Here is a 20,470-nt window from a genome sequence, read left to right as displayed (position 1 = left end):
CTCTAGCATGCTCATTCTAGTGATCCTTGGGTTCATTCATGATATAAACCTAAAAGTAAGATTAATAGGAATAGGAGTCTAACACATATCCAATATATTATTTTTGAATTAGTAATAATGACTGTTATTGGTAATAGTAGTACAATTTCTACATCAAAAATTAGAAAAATTACTGCAATTAGAAAGAATTTTATAGAGAATGGAATTCGTGCTGAGGATTTTGGGTCAAATCCACACTCAAACGGTGATCTTTTTTCTCGGTCTGTAATTATTTTTTTTGATAATAATGTGGATAATACTATTACAATTGAGGTAATTATTATAATTAATAATGAGATACTTATGATTATATTAATTATTTACTTTATTTTATTATAATCTTTTTAATTGGAAGTTAAGTGTACTTTAAATATACTAAGTAAATTATCTACCTCATCAGTAAATTGAAATATAAAGGAATAATCATACTACATCTACGAAATGTCAATATCAGGCTGCTGCCTCAAATCCGAAGTGATGTGTTGGTGAAAAATGGCATAAGATATGTCGAGTTAAACATACCCCTAGGAATGTTGATCCAATAATAACATGTAGTCCATGAAATCCTGTTGCTATAAAGAATGTGGATCCATATACTGCATCAGCGATAGTAAAGGGGGATTCATAATATTCATATGCCTGAAGAATAGTAAAATATATTCCTAATATTAATGTTAATATAAGGGCTTGCGTTGTATGTGAGTGGTTTTTTTCTAATAACCCATGATGGGCTCATGTTACTGTTACTCCTGAGGCTAGTAAAATTGCTGTATTTAATAAAGGTACTTGTATTGGGTTAAATGGAGTAATTCCCCTTGGTGGTCATAATATTCCTAGCTCAATTGTTGGGGATAGTCTTCTATGGAAAAATGCTCAAAAGAAGGATACGAAAAATAGTACCTCTGAAATAATAAATAGAATTATGCCCCATCGTAGTCCTATTATAACTTGATTTGTATGTAATCCTTGATATGTTCCTTCTCGTGAAATATCTCGTCATCATTGAATTATTGTAAGAAGTATAGTCGTTATTCCTATTGATAATAAAATTATATTTTGTTGGTGAAATCATCTAATTATCCCTGTTGTTAATATTATTGCTCTAATAGCTCCTGTTGCTGGTCATGGGCTTTGATCTACTAGGTGATATGGGTGGTTTTGGTTTGCTGACATTGGTTATTTTGATTCTCTAGAATAAATAGCAATTAGTAAGGCAAATACATAAGATTGGATAAATGCTACGGCTGTTTCTATAATAATTAATATAATTTGTGCTAAGATTAATATTGAAAGTCCAATAATTTCTAATATTGTTCCTGTATTTCCAATTATTGATATTATTAAATGTCCAACTATTATGTTTGCTGCTAGTCGCACTGATAGGGTTATTGGACGAATTAGATTTCTAATTATTTCAATACCTACTATAATTGGTATTAATAGTGCTGGTACACCTTCCGGTACTAGGTGTGCTAATATATGTTTTGTATTATTGATTCACCCAAATAACATAAATGATAATCATATTGGTAGGGCCAGGGTTAGGGTAAATACTAAGTGACTTGATCTAGTAAATACATAGGGTAGTAATCCTATTGAATTATTAAATAAAATTATTGAAAATATACTAATAAATATTAGGGTTCTTCCCTGGTGACTAATTATTCCTAAAAATGTTTTAAATTCTTCATGTAACTTTATTATTATTATGTTATACAATATAGAGGTTCGTGATTGTATTAATCAAAATGGGGCTGGGATTATTAATAATCCCAGGAATGTTCTTATTCAATTTAATGATATATTTATAATTGATGATGTCGGGTCGAATGATGAAAATAATCTTGTTATCATTTTCAGTATTTAATTTTTGGCTTATTTTCTATTTTAAAGTTGTTATTATTTAATAATTTATTATAATTATAATAATTGATGATTATAAATAGAAAATAAATTGATATAAATATTATAAATAGGGTAATTCAATTTAATGGGTATATTTGTGGAATAAAAAAGTATCTATAAGGATAATTTAGGTTTGACACTCCTATGTTATATATTAACTAACTCTTTTCATTAGAAGTAGTTGTTATATTACTATTTTGTGGTTTAAGAGACCATTACTTACTTTTCAGTCATCTAATGATTCTTGTATAATTTTTATTAATCAATTAATAAAAGATTTGTGAGTTGTAGTTTCAACAATAATTGGTATGAAGCTATGATTAGAACCACAAATTTCTGAACATTGTCCAAAAAATAAGCCAATTCGACTAATATTTACTCCTGCTTGGTTAAGTCGTCCTGGGGTGGCGTCTATTTTAATTCCTATGGATGGTATGGCTCATGAGTGTAATACATCTGCAGATGTAGTTAATACTCGGATATCTATGTTAATTGGTAATACTGTTCGATTATCTACATCTAATAATCGAAATGAGTCTATGGACATTTCATTTGTTGGAGATATATATGAGTCAAATTCTGCCCTTATAAAATCGGAGTATTCATAACTTCAGTATCATTGATGTCCAATAGTTTTAAGGGTTAATGAAGGTTGATTAATTTCATCTAATAAATATAATAAACGTAGAGAGGGTAGGGCAATAAAAACTAGGGTAATTGCTGGTATAATTGTTCATATTGTTTCTAATGTTTGTCCTTCTAAGAGTATTCGGTTTGTTAATTTGTTATTAAATAATGATGCTATTAAGTACCCTACTAATACTGTAATTATAATTAAAATTAATATTGTGTGGTCATGGAAAAATATTATTTGTTCTATTAATGGGGAGGATCTATCTTGTAATCCTACTTGATTTCAGGTTGCCACTTTTAAGTAAGGGATATCCTTATATTTGAAGCTTAAATTCAATGCACTTCTCTGCCACCTTAAAAATTAGTTGTTAGTAAGTAGTATTGGAAGTTCTGAATATGTATGTTCAGAAGGAGGTGACATTTGATATCATTCAATTGATGATGCTTGTTGTAGATTAAATAATGTTGGTCGGGCACTTGTCATACCTTCTCAGGTAATAAAAATTATAATAATTACTGCTGTAAATGATAGGATTGACCCTAATCTTGAAACAATATTTCATATCGTATATGCATCTGGATAATCCGAATATCGTCGTGGTATTCCTCTTAATCCTAGAAAATGTTGTGTGAAGAATGTTAAATTGACTCCAATAAATATTGAGATAAATTGAATTTTTAATCAATCTGGATTTATTATTACTCCTGTAAATAATGGAAATCAATGTACTAGTCCTGCTATAATAGCAAATACTGCTCCTATAGATAATACATAATGAAAATGTGCTACAACATAGTATGTGTCATGGAGCACAATGTCTAGTGATGAATTTGCTAATACTACTCCTGTTAATCCCCCTATTGTAAATAAGAAAATAAATCCCAATGCTCATAATATTGATGGAGAATAATTAATTTGTGTTCCATGTAGTGTTGCAATTCATCTAAATACTTTAATCCCTGTTGGTACAGCGATAATTATTGTAGCTGCAGTAAAATATGCTCGGGTATCAACATCTATTCCTACAGTAAATATGTGATGTGCTCATACAATAAATCCTAGGAATCCAATTGCTATTATTGCATAAATTATTCCAAGGACTCCAAATGTTTCTTTTTTACCTCTTTCTTGAGTTACAATATGTGAAATTATTCCAAATCCAGGTAGAATTAGAATATATACTTCTGGGTGTCCAAAGAATCAGAATAGGTGTTGATATAAGATTGGGTCTCCACCACCAGATGGGTCAAAAAATGAGGTATTTAAATTTCGATCTGTTAATAGTATTGTAATTGCTCCTGCTAGAACTGGTAATGATAATAATAGTAGAACTGCAGTGATTACTACTGATCATACAAATAATGGTACTCGTTCTATGGATATTCCTATGGTTCGTATATTAATTACTGTTGTAATAAAATTTACTGCCCCTAGGATAGAGGATACTCCTGCTAAATGTAATGAAAAAATTGATAAATCTACAGAGGCTCCAGCATGTGCAATTCCTGCAGATAGGGGAGGATACACTGTTCAACCAGTTCCTGCACCACTTTCTACAATTCTTCCTGATAATAGTAGAGTTAACGATGGGGGTAGTAATCAAAATCTTATATTATTTAATCGTGGGAAGGCTATGTCTGGGGCTCCAATTATTAAAGGTACTAGTCAGTTTCCAAACCCCCCAATTATAATAGGTATTACTATGAAGAAAATTATAATAAATGCGTGTGCAGTTACAATCACATTGTAGATCTGATCATCTCCAATTAAACTTCCTGGTTGGCCTAATTCTATGCGGATTAAGATACTTAATGATGTTCCAACTATTCCTGATCATACTCCAAAAATTAAGTATATTGTACCAATATCTTTATGGTTAGTAGAAAATAATCATCGTTGCAAGAATGAGATGACTGAAGCTATAGGTGATAAACTGTAAATTTATTTATGAGTTTAAAACTCTCTCATTAAATTTTGGCTTTATAGTTAAGAATAATAATTTTGAACTGCAATTTCAGGGTGATACATATATGTATTAAGGCCTAAAAGAGTACCCCTTATTTATGACTTTGAAGGTCATTAGTTTAAAATTAACTTAAGACCTTATAAAGATTTTATAGAGATATGTAAATTGGTTGAATTATAGGTAGTCCACATACCGATAGAAAAATTGTAATTACTGATAATACTTGTTCTTTTAAATTTAACGGCTTGTTATTAATAATATTTCATATATTAGTTTTATAATTTATTAAAATTGATGTAAGTGAGGTTCGTAAGTAATAATATAGGGTTAACAACGATATACTAATTAGGATTATAATTATAACTAATTGCTTAAAGTTGGTTGTTTGGATAATAACTATCCATTTTGGTAAAAATCCTAGTAGAGGTGGTAGTCCACCCAGAGATAATATTGATATGAATAGGGATATTTTTTTAATGGGTGGAAGTTTTAATATAAACAGTTGATGGACGTAGTATGTTTTATTTATTGAAAATAACATAATGGTAGAGGTAGTTATAAGGATGTATAGCAGTAAATATGTTAACCAGGTATTATCTTCTGATGTTATTCTTAGAATAATCCATGATATGTGGTTAATTGATGAAAAGGATATAATCTTTCGTAACGAGGTTTGATTTAATCCTCCAATTGCTCCAATAATTGCTGATGTTCTAATTGTTAAAATTAAAATTATGTTTAAATTGTCAATTACATAACTAAGCAATGTTGATGGAGCAATTTTTTGAATAGTTGTTATTACTAGGCAGTTAATTCATGTTATTCCTTCTATAACTTCTGGTATTCAAATGTGAAATGGAGCAGCTCCTATTTTTATTAATAAAGCTATAGTTAAAAGCTGGATCTGTATATTGAAGTTTACAGCGTTAATTATAATTAATGCTGCGGTCAAAATTATTGATGATGCTAATGCTTGAATTAGGAAGTATTTAAGTGATGCTTCTGTATTTCGTTGATTATTTGGTGTAGAAATTAATGGAATAAAAGATATTAAATTAATTTCTAAGCCTATTCAGGCTGCATATCATGAAGTGGAAGAAATAGAAAGGAGGGTTCCTATTGTGAGGGTCAATAGGAATATTATTTTCTTGGGGGTTGTGAGCATTAAAAAGGGAAGGATTAATTATAGACCTTCATATGTGGGGTATGAGCCCTCTAGCTTAATTAGCTTACCTTTTTATTATATTTTGGTGTATGATGCACTGTGGGGTTTGATACCGTCGGAGAAAGTTTAATTCTTTCAATTATAAAAATTCATTTTTGTCACAAATAAATTAATAAGAACATGTTGAATTTCATGTATACTTTACCCTATCATGGTAATCCTTTTTCAGACATCTTATTTATATATAAGTTATAATAGTGGGTTAATAATATTATTTATTAGACTTTTATTGTTATGATCAATAAGTAGAACCTATTTATTAAATAATATAAAATACTTCAGAATCCTTTTTAATTTTATCCAATTTTTTTTAAGTTTTTGTAGTCTAACTTAAAGTAATTGACTTAATTAACATGTCATTTTAATACTTATTGAGTCTAGAGAAAAAAGAAGTTAATATATCTATATAGAACACAATTTTGAGGGGAAAAAAAAATTGTGTTCTATATAGTACGGGAAGTGAGTAAAAAAATAAAAAAGGAGGAAATTTTCGTGAGATAATTTCTAATTATAATTTAATTTAGTATAATACATATTATATAATAATAAAGAACCTCTCTTTATATTTTAGAATTAAAGTTTTATTCTAGCTTAAAATTCCCTAGTTAAATTTTACATATGTATTTATTAAAGAGAGGAAAAATTTCCGCCAATTTTTTATGGGTTGAGGTGGTGTATTTAAATTTAGTTCGCAGTGTGTGGCTTTGTTTAATTTTAATGTAAATTAGATTACAGGATTTTAAATTTTAATATTTATTTTGTCCGGCTAAATTCGTGCCAGCTGCCGCGGTTAGACGTGGGGACATAAGTGGAGAGTTGTTGGCTTAATTGTAGTAATAATTGATTTTTGGTTGTTTATATTTTATTTATTAGGTGAAATTTTTAATATAATTTGTTCTTTGTTTTTATTAATTCTATAAAGGTGATATGTTAAACTAGGATTAGATACCCTATTATTATCATTGTAAATTTGGTTTGAGTAGTATTAGTTATGATCTTGAAACTCAAAGAATTTGGCGGTGCTTTATTCTATTTAGAGGAACCTGTTCCGTAATCGATATTCCGCGTTCTATCTGACCTATTATTGTAAAGTATCAGTTTGTATACCGCCGTAATTTGAATATTTAAATATATATATTCTTTTTTTCTGTTGAAATATATTTCAGGTCAAGGTGCAGCTTATTAGTGGGTGGAGATGGGTTACATTATGTTGATTTGGATAGTATATTGAAATTATATTTGAAATTGGATTTAATTGTAATTTTGTTTTAGAATAACATTTTGGTTTATTAGCTCTAGGGCATGCACACATCGCCCGTCGCTCTCATTTATATAGGTGAGATAAGTCGTAACATAGTAGGCGTACCGGAAGGTGTGCCTAGTTTGAATGGTATCAAAATATTTCTGTTAGTTAGAATATTCATTTACATTGAGTAGTTAGTCGTGCAATTCGACATATTTTGATAGAAATTTTATTACTATTTGAATTTAGTTTATAAGTTGATTATATATGAAAAGTAATTTTATTGGGGTTGGTTATATATACTAAATATATAAATTAGTTTGTTATAGGTTATTAGTACAGTGTTGGGATTTATTAAATATATGAAATATTGATTTTTATTATAGGAGATGTTAATAATCGTACCTTTTGTATTAGGGAGGATTAAATTTTAATTGAATATTCTATTTTCTCGAAGGGTGAGGAGCTAGTAGACTAATTTTAAGGTAAAAGTGTTATATTTTTCTGTTAAAATTGTTATTTGTAATAAAATGTTATTCGACTTACCTTATATCTAGTTATTAGGGAATTATATTTAATATAGCTTTACATTTTAATATTTTTTATATTAATATATATTAGAATATTAATGTTTAGTTATGACTAGGGGGATGTGCTTCTGGTTAATATGTTGGTTATAACTTTATATTAAACTATTATATTTATTGGTTTGGAGATTGCTAATTTTTGTAATTTTGTTATAATTTATTTGAAATTTTATTAAAAATTTAGTTTGGTTTTACTTGCTTACTTAATTATATGTTTTAATTGGTTTTATTTTGAAATTATGATTCTATTAGTATATTTATTTAATTAATTAAAGGAATTAGGCAAAATTTATTCTCGCCTGTTTATCAAAAACATCTTTTCATGATTTTTTATATGAAGTATCACCTGCCCAATGACATTTGTTTAATGGCCGCGGTATTTTGACCGTGCGAAGGTAACATAATCATTAGTCTTTTAATTGGGGGCTAGAATGAATGGTTGGACGAGGAATAGACTGTCTTTAGTTAATTAATATATAATTTTACTTTAAAGTGAAAAGGCTTTATTTTTTTAAGGGGACGATAAGACCCTATAGATCTTTATATTATTTTAATGATGTTTTGATTAGTAATATAATTGTATATATTATTAAATAATATTTTGTTGGGGTGATGGGAAGATAATAATTAGCTCTTTTTTATTTAATATTCAATAATTTTTGTTATTTGGATCCATTTTTAGTGATTTAAAGAATAAGTTACCTTAGGGATAACAGCGTAATCTTTCTTGAGAGATCATATCGACAGGAGGGGATGCGACCTCGATGTTGGATTAAGATATCATTTGGGGGTAGCATTTCAAATTTGATGGTCTGTTCGACCTTTAATTTCTTACATGATCTGAGTTCAAACCGGCGTGAGCCAGGTTGGTTTCTATCTCTTAATATTAAAAGTGTTTTAGTACGAAAGGACCAAATACTTATATTATATATATAATATTGATTAATAATAATTACTATTATGGCAGAGAAGTGCATTGAATTTAGAATTCAATAATGAAGATAATTTCTTCTTGTAGTAGATGCTATTAGATTTATTTATTGGGGTTATTTCTTTTATTATTTTAGTTGTGTGTGTTTTAATTAGAGTTGCTTTTTTTACTTTATTTGAGCGCAGGGTTTTGGGCTATATTCAAATTCGTAAGGGGCCTAACCGGGTTGGAATTTGTGGTATTTTTCAGCCTTTTGCTGATGCAGTTAAATTATTTACTAAGGAGCAAACATTACCTACTTTAAGAAACTATTATCCGTATTATATATCTCCAGTTTTTAGTTTATTTTTGTCTTTGGTTGTTTGGGTTGTTTTTCCATATCACACTTTATTATTTAATTTTTATTTGGGGGTATTTTTCTTTTTATGTTGTATGAGAATAGGAGTATATAGAGTAATATCTGCCGGGTGATCATCTAATTCTAATTATGCATTACTTGGAGGTCTTCGAGCCGTTGCTCAAACTATTTCTTATGAGGTTAGATTAGTATTAATTTTATTATCATTTATTTTTTTAATTGGTGGTTATAATTTACTTTTATTTAATGTTTTTCAAGACTATCTATGGTTTATTTTTATTGCTTTACCGTTGGCGTTAGCCTGATTGAGTTCTTGTTTAGCTGAAACTAATCGGACTCCTTTTGATTTTGCTGAGGGGGAGTCTGAGCTTGTCTCTGGATTTAATGTTGAATATAGCGCTGGTGGATTTGCTTTAATTTTTATATCTGAATATGCTAGTATTTTATTTATAAGTGTTTTATTTAGAATTTTATTGTTGGGTGGATACCACTTTTCTTATTTTTTTTTATTTAAGGGTTATTTTTTTAGGATTTATTTATATTTGAATTCGAGGGACATTACCACGATTTCGTTATGATAAACTTATATATTTAGCTTGAAAGAGTTTTCTTCCAGTTTCTTTAAATTATTTATTTTTTTTTTTGTTGGTTTTAGGGGATTGATTGTATCAATTTATATTTAGTTGCATAATAATTAGAATGTGAAGACTTCTAGAATATTTATATTCTATTTTATGTTTTCAAGACATACACTTAAAGTTTCAGTCAAGAAGTCATTTTTTAAAAATTTTATCTCATAATAGTAGGGTTGCTGGGGATATAATGAAATATATAAAATATATAACTGTTAATACTTGCCCAGTAGTAATATATGGAGTCTCTACGGGTCGGGCCCCAATTCAGGTTAATAGAATAAAGGTTGCAAATATTAATCAAAATAATACTTGATTTAATGGATAAAATTGTAGCCCACGAAAATTTCTTTTATGATGTATTGGTATAATAAATAAAATTATAATAGATAATACTAGTGCTACTAGTATTTTTGACAGCCCGCAAACTTCTTGGCAATGGGATTCTTGATTCCTATGGTATCCAGTTCCCACAGATCAGCTACGGCTTCACCAACATATAAATTCGATACCTACAAAGCTGTATCTGATTTTCTGTTTTCACCTGGAACTTTACCCATAAGTGTCCATCCCAGCTGAGTTTCCACAGCCACTAAACCACACTTTAATTTCACAACATGGCCAGTCAGTAATTTACCACAAACATCCGCACCAATAAGAATTTCAACTGGACCTTTCATCTTACCAGTATCTGTTAACCTTATTTGACTTTTGTTCAGCTCATTTAACCAAACACCTTGTGTTACATAAGGAATCTCACCACATATTGTATCTTGATGAAGAACATCAAATGTGCACGAATATTCTCTCTCAATGCTACATACCTTAACATTATAAGCATTATGATTGCAAGGACTAGACATGGTACCACCAAATAGTGAATGTATCAAACTTTGTTTGCCAATGGAGTTATAACCCATATCTGTTACAAGAGATTTGCATATATACGATTTTTGTGAACCTGTGTCAATAAGAACTCTCACGTTCCTGCTCCTATTGTAGTTACCTTTCAAATCTACTACCAATGTCTGCATGAATACATGCGGATTTTCAAGTTGGTTTATCAGTGTATTGTTTACCTCAGCATTTGATTCTTTGCCTTCCGAATAATGGTCAGAATCATTATCTTTGTCTGAAATATTAGGACACATCAATACAACATGCTTTTTCTTGCAAATAATACATTTCAAATTGGCCTTGCACTTCTTCGAAAAATGACCAAATTTTAAACATGCAAAACAATGCTTTTTATCTTTTAGAACCTTCTGTCTTTCAGAGAGAGACATTTTCTGGGCTTTAAAGCAATCATATGAACTGTGCTTACCACCACAGAACACACAACTTTTCTCCCTACCACCACTGACACACAACAAATCTGTTGCACTGGGGACAATAGGCTGACGCGGTGGAGAACACCTTTTCTTCCGAACTTTCACTGCTGCACCATCCAATTCAAACCCAGCTGCTGCAAGGTTGATTCGTTCTTCTCCTTCTACTTCAGCTCGCAGGAATGACATCAAGGACTGCATTCTTCCGGTCGGTGTTGTCTCATTATTTTCCTCAGCAGCAGACAATGTTCTTCTCTGCCACACACGCATCAAATCCTCTGGGAGACTGGACTCCACCAATGGAAACAGCATTGCTGCATATTTGTCGCTGGTAACATTCATCGATTCTAATGCTCGAAGTTGGGACTCCAGTGTGTCATACAAAGTGCTCAAACAAATTTTTTCTTGACGGTTCAACACCTTTTGTAACACCAATTTTAGCAGTTCACGCACGTACACTTCCACAAGCATATCATCGCGACCAAAACGTGATTTCATGGACTGCACAACTTTCGGGTAATTTTCTTTTGTTGGTGGAAAACTGTTCACAAGCTGGCGCGCACGAGAACCTTCAATTGTCGCTTGTATCAAATACTGAAACTTGTCCTCTGCAGGAATTGTATCATCTTCAACGTCCGTGAAGTTAGCACCGAATTGAAACGAATTGAAATGAGAAGTAAGCGACCTGAACGCAGCAAAAGCAAAGGATGCCGCATGCAGATCACTTGCCTTATTTTCAAGCAACTGGATAATTGCTTCAATAACATTCCTGTCCGGAGTTTGCATCGCTAACTCATTTGCAATCTTCTCCGAAACACGTGTAAAAGCTGACCTAGCCACTGCACGGCTTTTCTTGAGACGATCAATGTCCGTTGACATTTTTCCGATATTTGCACTTACTTCTTCTCCGGTCCAACACAGAAAGAAAAGACAGGTCCTGTCACGGTCGCCAATAAATGTTGGATCGAGAAATAAAAGACTCGCTGCTAATATCCTTTTGACTATATTCTCAAGAACATGTACAGAACACAGTAAAAAACATGACAATCTTCATACTTTTTCTGCGCGGGATGACAGTAATATAACACAGCATTGAACAAGCAAAATACTGCACAGGCTATTGCCCGGAAAAGAGAGTAAACAATATTGCCAGGTGCCAACTCACATAATATCTAACAACTTAAATAACATTACATTTTGCATCCTGAATACATATATGCAATTTTTGAATTAATCATGATGTGTGTGTTAACACAACATATGAACAATAACTAAAAAGAAAAGTTTTAACTTTAAATGCTGGAAATCTCCAACTTCTAAGGGAAAATATGCACAGTGTGCATCGGATTCATTTTTTAAATATTCTATTCAGCAAACAAAAAAAATTAAAAAAAGAAAGAGGAGAGGGTGGGATTTGAACCCGCGACCTTTCACGCTGGACGAAAAATAAGGATAGCAGCACCTAACCAACTACTCTACTTTAACTGAATGACGTTGCACCCTTAAAAACATGTTGATGTTTATGAAGACTCCCACCTTCCTGTGTTTCAAGCACATTTTCTCGACAAGTCATGTAAAATATATGTTTTTGAGAACTGTTCGATATTATGCAAGGTATTGTAAATAAAATGTCACATAAACAACTCACAAATTTGCTTCTTTCTGGACAAACTTGATGGAAATTTCCTCCAGGTGGAGAAAAACTCTATTCAGTGTTTCAAACCCCCCAAATTTCAAGTCGAGCATGCAGAATCGTAAATATCCCTCAAGGTTCTTTTTCCAATTTATTATTTCTGTTTGATTGTGTATTATAATAGCGGTTTATAGTTTCTAAGTTCATGGAAAGTGTTAAATTGAAAACCTCTCACCGCAGCGTTTTTCGTCTAGTGGAAGGACCTACTCAAATTTGGCTACTGTCACCTGGAGCCGAAGTGCAATGTTGTTAAGTTTACGATTTCGAGACTTAGAATTCTTTCGGGGCGGTCAAATAAGATGTTGCAAAGTGTACAAAGAATAAAGATGGACATGAAAGAGTTAAGGGTAGTGGAGAGTTTCAAATATCTAGGAAGCCTAATCAAGAAGTGCAAGATTAGATGAGGAGTAACCAGAAGATGACAAATGGGTGGGTGGACTATATCAAAGCATTCAAAGATTAATATGGAACAGGGTGTACCTATAAAATGCAAGAAGGTAATATACAACACATACTATGTGGCAATAATTATGTATGGAGCAAAGAGATGGTAGAGAGTGTTAGGAGAAGAGGACAAGATTGGAACACCATGGAAAGAATTTTTGAATTTGAATTTGATTTTAAAATTGTGGGAACGTCAGCACTTAGGCTATTTTGCTCCCATCACATTATACGGGGGCCAGCCCCTTATCATTACAAAGAACAACTCTAACGTTGCATAATTAAAAATCTTAAACTGTTCTGAGTTCTGTTAAAAGCTGAGGCTGTAAACGGGCACTCAGCACACATAAGGACAACAGGTCAATACAAACAAAATTATACTGGCCATGGGGCCAGTCGCCAGAGCATCGTTAGTCTTCAGTCCAGGGTGTACTAATGTGGAAGTGAGGTTGACATTTGGGTGTACTATGTGGAAGGTCACCCCTTACACCCACCATGGAAAGAGAATAATAGTGGAAGACCAGAAGGAAATGGAGAGGCTTCACTTCTACGCTGACCCAGCCAGAGGCAGAAAACAGTGAAGGATGATGATGACACATTGAAGGGTGCTAAATGGCCATATTACCAGCTCAGTGCGGTATTGTCATATCTCTACTTTTCGTCGGAAATGAGTTGATGCCATGGTCATGCTCCATGTATGTTCATGCGTCACATACTGAAGTGACGTATCTGGATGTCAAGTGGTGTGGATGCACTTTATCATATGTCATATCTCACATGTATTAGCACTGTTAGTTTTATTTTGTCGTATTATAATTGCCAACAAAATACTGTGATACTGACATGAGACTTTTAATCGTGTTTTGTTGTTAGACTGCATTTTTAGCACATGAAGATTTACAGCGCATATTTAACATTTTACAAGTTGAGACATATTGCAAAGTAACGTGCAAGTTTCCATATGTTCATGACTGGATTTGGTTGCGGTTTTCAACAGGAAGCACTCAAGGCGCTGTGGATCGATCTTATCTTGCCTGTCTTCAGTACACATGCACTTGCTACCCTTTGGTGAAGTAAGGTCAGCAACAACAGGAAAGCTGTGGTTACTGAAAAGGTTTCTAGGAACCAGATATGATCAGTTACTCCACGTGTGGAGAGGCCCACATGTGAGGACACCACATGCGAATGACCAATGACATGATGCAAGGACAGTCAGTCCTCTGTCCATGCCTCCCTGACCTTCTACACACGAGGCAACAGAAATAACCCTGTGTAAATTGTTTCTCCCACACCTGAAGTATATAAGCTCTAGTCAGAAGGATAGAGGTGGGGTAGTCGACCAACAGATCTGAATTACAGCCGGAGGCGCTGTCCAGTCTCCGACCCAATATGACTATTCACCCAGCCTAGTCCAGGCTGTCTTCAGGCACTTGGAAGATGGACAAGAATCTTCACTTCAGATTTGGCTTGAGAATTTTATTTTTATCCTTGCCCTTCTTATCCTTGCCTTGCCCCATATTTCCTTTTTGAGTATAGTTTGATTACTTGTTACCTTTTCCTGGTTATTTCTTGGTTACTCCGTGCTTCATCTGGGCCCTGGGGCGGAATTTGTTCGAGTTTGTTGAGCGTACGTTTTTTCTTATAAAACAGTTTTAATTGGAACAGTCCATGCCGGTTGAGGCCCGGAAGTGTGCTGCTCAATCCTTGTTCGGCTGGGGAGTCACTTTGTCCGCGGTTATGCAGTTTCTACCACTCGTTAGGTTGCTCTTTTTCCTGCCTTTGTGTAAAGAGAAGTAATTCCCCCCCCCCCTATCTTCTTGTTTACGGGAGTTTAGTCCTCTCATGGTTGTTGCATTTCCTATATTGTTTGTGTTTACAGAATTTACCGTATTCCTGGACGTTAAGCACATTAAAAATGTGTATTACGGACTAGTGGCCTTGCTGTTGACAGTGGACGCGCCATGTCATTGAAAAATTTTAAGGTCAAGATGTCACCATTTTCCCCTTGGGATCATTTTTTTGTTTTGTGTCAGGTGATCCTCATGCAGTCCACTGCTGGTAACTTGATTTTGGGGTATTTAGTCTTTTTGGTCTGCCCCGGTTCAGGCCTGGTCAGCGCACCTTGATTTCCCCTTTTGCTAGCCGTCGGATTTTTTTTTTTTTTTTGTGACAATTGTGTGATGTACTTTTTGCAACAATCACGTCGGTTAGAGCCCGGTGGCGTATCGTCAATGCTACATGGTTGTACTTTCCCGATACTGGTTGGAAAGGTCTTTATTCTGCCTATTTATTGTTGTCTCCTTCACTTTGTGTGCCTTGGCTAGGTAGCATGCAATTTTTCTTCCTCGTTCCACATCGTTAATTAATATGTATGTGTTTTCCCACTGTAGGAACTTACGTACCCATAAAATGCTCCATTCTTTACATGTTTACTTACACCTTATTTACACATTAACGTTATTGTAATATTTACAAGAATTTTATACACAAGATATCGTCTATGTTGTAATTGAACGTACCCCTTGTTGTTGGTACCCTGTACGGACAATTTCATTGCCCTCAAGTTGGCATCATGTCATTTTGCTATTTTTGTGCAATTTTTTTCTTCTAAGCTGCTGAAAGACAAATCTCTCTCTTCCTCTTCCTTCTAATGTGCCTGTATTGTTAAATATTGCCCGACATTTTTTTTAAACATTGTTTGGTTGACGCGTTACTTGCATTGTACTTGTAATTGTTATTTTCCACATACTCGGTCGATTGGATGACCCAATTTTCTATGTTCACTGATAGAAGTGCAAATTTATGAAACTGCATCCTAACACTGTATTGTTTGCAAATTTTATGTAAAGACAAATTCAAGTTAAAAACGAAATACAAAGGACTCATATATTCGTATTATGGATTACGAAAGTGAACTAATGAAAACATGAATATTTTTCGCAAAAAGGAAAAAGTAATTTAGTGCAACTCTACAAACAAATGTGTAAACTACGCAACTTCAACCATGATGTAAACTATTTTCTGATATGGAGAAATATCTTTAGCTTATTTAGGGTTTCCCACTAACAATTGCTTATACACCTTAAATTCATTTCCTTTAGTTTCTACTTGAATAGGTTAGTGTCTCTTATCCCTATACCTGACCTGATGATACTTCTAGATACTCCAACGATATAGTGCCAATATCATCATGTGATCTTCTTCAACACTATACATCAGCTACAATTCTAAAGCCTAAAAGAATCATCTTTGTGGAAACTGATCTTCGATGTTCAACTTTAACGCTATAGCCCTGCTACTTCTGTAAAGCCTTATGAACTTCATCTTGGAAGTTAATTTTCATCGATGGATGCTATAGCTCGATTTCATCTTTCAAGCCCTGATTGATTTTTGGGGAAGCTGTTCATTGTCTTCTGCTTAGATGGAGGCCATCTAAGATAAGGCGGGGAGTATGTAACTTGCAAGTTTCCATACGTTCATGACTTTCTGTAAACTTGGATTTGGGTGCGGTGTTCAACAGGAAGTACTCAAGGCGCTGTGGATCGATCTTATCTTGCCTGTCTTCAGTACACATGCACTTGCTACCCTTTGGTGAAGTAAGGTCAGCAACAACAGGAAAGCTGCGGTTACTGAAAAGGTTACTAGGAACCAGATACGATCAGTTACTCCACATGCGAAGAGCCCCACATGTGAGAATACCACATGCGAACAACCGATGACATGATGCAAGGACAGTCAGTCCTCTGTCCATGCCTCCCTGACCTTCTACACACGAGGCAACAGAAATAACCCTGCGTAAAGTTGTTTCGCCCACACCTGAAGTATATAAGCTCTAGTCAGAAGACCAGAGGTGGGGTAGTCGACCAACAGATCTGAATTACAGCCGGAGGCGCTGTCCAGTCTCTGACCCAAGATGGCTATTCACCCAGCCAAGTCCAGGCTGTCTTCAGGCACTTGGAAGATGGACAAGAATCTTCACTTCAGATTACTAAGTATCGCTAATCTACCTATGACGGTTATTGTCATATGGTATCATGATATTATAAGAATTTAATGAATGCTGAGAACATTTAAATATTTTACTTACGTCCGAAAACCGGCACATTACGAAGTTCAGAAAATAACGCTAGATGGCACTATTTGTAATTCATTATAAATTGTAAAATTTTAAAATCACATTGTTCGGGAATGTTATTTCGAAGTTAAATTCAAAGTCATGGTATTGCAAGTGCCTTTGTAACAAGTTTTAATCTCTTGTTGTTGTAAATCTGATTGTCATAAAATTTACCGCCAAAAACAGTTAGCTTTCGCTATGCACAAGGACATTTTGTTGTGACGGCGGCTGCACACAAGGACAATTTGCAGTGATGGCGAAAACCTAGAAAATTTACAGTGTAGTATTCTCCATTATTGTGCTTGAATAAAATAACTATAATCAATTAAGTCTTTATGACATTCAGATAATTAATACATACATATATGAATATTTGTACTTAATATTATGTTCAGTAGAACTTCTCGTGTCACGCGGAAAACGTGATGTAAAAAGGAGAAATAAAGAACACGAAGAGGAAGAAAGGAGGAAGCCGGTGTAGAGGAAGCATGAGAGAAATAACGGAACCATGTGGGAAGGAATCCTCATTGTTTAGCATACGGAAGATAAGTGTTCGACAGTGAAGGAATGTACTGCACTTTGTACAACAGGAGATCGGCCGTTGGATCGAGCAATTAATGGAAGTAAGGTGATGCGGTTAGGCAGTTCCATTACAAAGGTAGGGTGTGAAAAGGATCACGTGACCCACCGTTTCAGGAGGTAAGCTGCAGCAGTTTAATCACTTTTCATGAGCTCATGTTTATATACTTCAAAGGTAGATCTATCTAAAGTATGTTTCGAATAAAGCATGCTAGCGTGTGTATCTAGTGTGGAAAATAAATCGAAAATTTAGCGTTCCGTATCTCGTGGTTGACAGCTAATGGCGGGCGATGCCGTTACATGTAAAATGGAGTTTTCTCTAATAATTTGAACATGATCTGATACAATACATCCAGAGAACCTTGAATAAGTGCTTATCCTTATAATTTTAAATCTGGGTAGTAATCAGAGGCAAAAGGTATTTTATTGCGTCTGAATATTTCAAGGTCACATGTCGTAATGCAGGTATGTAGTCGGCAGAAAGACGAATTAGTGAAATTTGCACGGTTAGTAAGAAATGTGCAATTGCTTGAAATTGTCTGTGTAAAATTATCTGGGTTAATTATTTGAACTTGACGAATTATAACCTTGAATGAGGCGATGTTGCCAAATCAGACGCACGGTGAAGATATTTAATTCTAATTCAGCTGTTCGTACTAAATTCAGTTACGAGCTGAGTGCAAGTGAAAATATAAACAGCTCCTGTTAAGGATCAGGGAGAGGTGTAATTTCTCATATGAATAAATGTTTAAGTATTTGGAAACTCCTATTTCATTTTATATATGCTTACAAAATCGGTATGTGATAATTGCATGTTGACATATCTTAATATTGTGTGTTTTCTTTCAGAGGGAAGAACTTTGTGTGTCTTGCCAACGTAACTCATATTATTTCATGCTGGTAATTGGTTTGGCAATCAGCTAGGGAAAGATCAGGTTGTTGGGTTACTACAAAATTTGGTATTCCGTTAGACAGGTTTGAACAGTATGGAAGTAGACTGGATAAAACATGTAAACTGCATCACATACATTTGTATTAGCTCTGAATTTGATATCCAAGACTGAATTATATGGTGGCTGACAGGCATATTCTTATTGGAATATTGATCTTATTAAGTAAACTTATATTGTTCACATAAAAGTAATCCCTTTCGAGGTCAGTTGTTCTCCACAGTATACAACAAATCAGCGCTGCCGGCGTTACTAGGTAGGACTCGTGGGAGCTATCTGAAACATAAATTTGAAGTTGCTGTAATTTTGGTGTTGAGAGGATTGTTTGGATGCTCTCATGACGTGATTGGTGCAGGTGGCCCTCGCCTCTGATTACGGAGACATTAATTGGGTTCTGGACCATCGTAAAAGATCATGTAGACTCAATGGTTGAGTTGTTGCGGTTGGGAACAATTAAATCTGAACAATAAATTTGAACGAATAAATCTGAATAATAAGTTTGAACAAAAAAAAATGGGAACAGAACAAGAGCCTGTTACAATTGAATCCTTGTTTGCTTTCATCAAGCAGTGTGATGAGAGAAACAGGGAAAACGCTGATTTGTTGAAGTCAGAACTTACAGCTCATGCAAGCAGTTTGGTGGGTGGACTACAATCTAATATAAATGACACCAACAAATGTATTCTGGACTTGCAGAAAGACATTGTTAAGACGAGTGAGGGTCTTCAAGATCTCACTCTGTCAGTATCTCAGTATAGGGTCGAATGTATGAGCAGGGCAGAGGGGTTGGAAGAAAAGTTGGAAGTACTGACAGGTAGATTAGATTCGGAAGTTCAGGTCATGCAAAAGTCTATGGAACAGATGAAAATTGATAATGAAACTAATATCAGTTCTTTGGAAGGGAAAATTGTTGAGAAAGTGTGGGGAAGGTTAGTCTGTAGGAAGGAAGAGTTGGGCCGAGTCACGATCGGGTCTCAGTTAGGAAAAGCAGTTAGTGAAAGTGAGTTGTTGGAAATAAAAAGGGAATCTCCTTCACCCTCTCAACCGGTGGGTAATGTTTCTTCTGAACATCAGGGTAGTAAGGCTTCGGTGGTAAATAATGTGCCCGTAGAAGTTTTGGTCACGTTGCGATCTCTTGAGGAGTCGATGGAAAGGGTTGATCAGGTTCTGGCCAGATGGGAACGGCAAAATTCTGGTAAAGGTCGTGACATATGGGAATCTGGCGTGAAGCATAGTAAAGTTCAGGTAATTGTTCGGGAAGTGCCTGATTTTGTGGGAAGGAAATTTGTAGATAAGGCTACGTCCACAGATGATTCCGATACCGTACCTGGTAGGTTGAGTAGTACAGTGAAGCCACTGGCGGGCATCAGTGATTCCTGTGCAGAATCTGCATCTGACACTGACAGACCGTGCAAAAAGAGTTTCGTCTCAAACAGGAAAGGTTATATTAAAACCAGGCATAAAAGGGCTAAGATCAGTAGGTTTCAGGGAACAGGAAATGATCAGGAAAAGTTGAAGTTAGGGAATGTGGATCAAGTTGATCCTAGCATTAGTCTTGGTTTAGCTCGAGGGAAACAATTTAGTATCAAGCCTCAGGACTTATTAAAATTTCACAAATTTAACGGCTTGATCACTGATATAACTCCCACTGAATTCCTTGAAAAGGTAGAGGAACTCTTGGAGTTGTATGGAGTTGACCAAGCTCAATATATAAATTATGTTCCAAAACTCCTAACAGAAAGTGCAAAACTTTGGTTTTCAGAAAAGAAGTCACAACTGATTTCTTATGACCTATTCAAAACTGAGTTTATCGGTCATTACGAAAGTTCAAGGTGGCGAAGTTCC

General features: G+C 34.1%; 2 pseudogenes; both read right to left on the bottom strand.

The window, feature by feature from the left end:
* Window positions 1-435: 435 nt before the first annotated feature.
* LOC146000123 (cytochrome c oxidase subunit 3 pseudogene) lies at window positions 436-1,212 on the bottom strand (annotated as a pseudogene).
* A 3-nt stretch (window positions 1,213-1,215) lies between these two features.
* Window positions 1,216-1,893, bottom strand: LOC146000616 (ATP synthase subunit a pseudogene; annotated as a pseudogene).
* Window positions 1,894-20,470: the final 18,577 nt, after the last annotated feature.

Source organism: Lepisma saccharinum, chromosome 16, assembly GCF_977018435.1.
Source record: "Lepisma saccharinum chromosome 16, izLepSacc3.1, whole genome shotgun sequence".
Lineage (NCBI taxonomy): Eukaryota > Metazoa > Arthropoda > Insecta > Zygentoma > Lepismatidae > Lepisma > Lepisma saccharinum.
The sequence above is the reverse complement of the archived record's forward strand: the minus strand, read 5'-3'. Positions and strand labels throughout refer to the sequence as shown.